Raw genomic sequence first — 448 nt, 5'->3', positions numbered from 1 at the left:
TATTTTAAAATTTTTATATGAGGTTTTTTAAAAAATTCCCGGGCTTTACTTTTTTGACAAAGGGCGGAAAACGTACTGCATCAAAATTATTTTAAGCTTGTTGACCCCCAAGGGGAAACGATCCACGGGATTCAAAGCCCGTGGGAAATCCCAAAAGCATCAGTGGAGAGTGAAACACGTTTTAGGGCCCCAACACCCCGAAATGAGGTAGTCATTGACAACGAGGCCCAAGGTCACCAGGGTTCTTATGATCTGACGATCTTATTTCGGGATGTTGATAAATTTTGGGGACTGGGTCCCCAAAAGGTCCTGCCTGGTCCCCATTCCGCCACACGGGTCTGCTGAATTTGAAGATCGTTCGACTCGGGATCTTCACTTAAAGAAAAAAATTGATGCGTATCGTTGTCGATTTTTCGTCTTTACGAGATAAAAAAAGAAAACCCAAAAT

Source organism: Penaeus monodon, chromosome 28 (genome assembly GCF_015228065.2).
Source record: "Penaeus monodon isolate SGIC_2016 chromosome 28, NSTDA_Pmon_1, whole genome shotgun sequence".
In the NCBI taxonomy this organism is placed as follows: Eukaryota; Metazoa; Arthropoda; class Malacostraca; order Decapoda; family Penaeidae; genus Penaeus; species Penaeus monodon.
The sequence above is the reverse complement of the archived record's forward strand: the minus strand, read 5'-3'. Positions refer to the sequence as shown.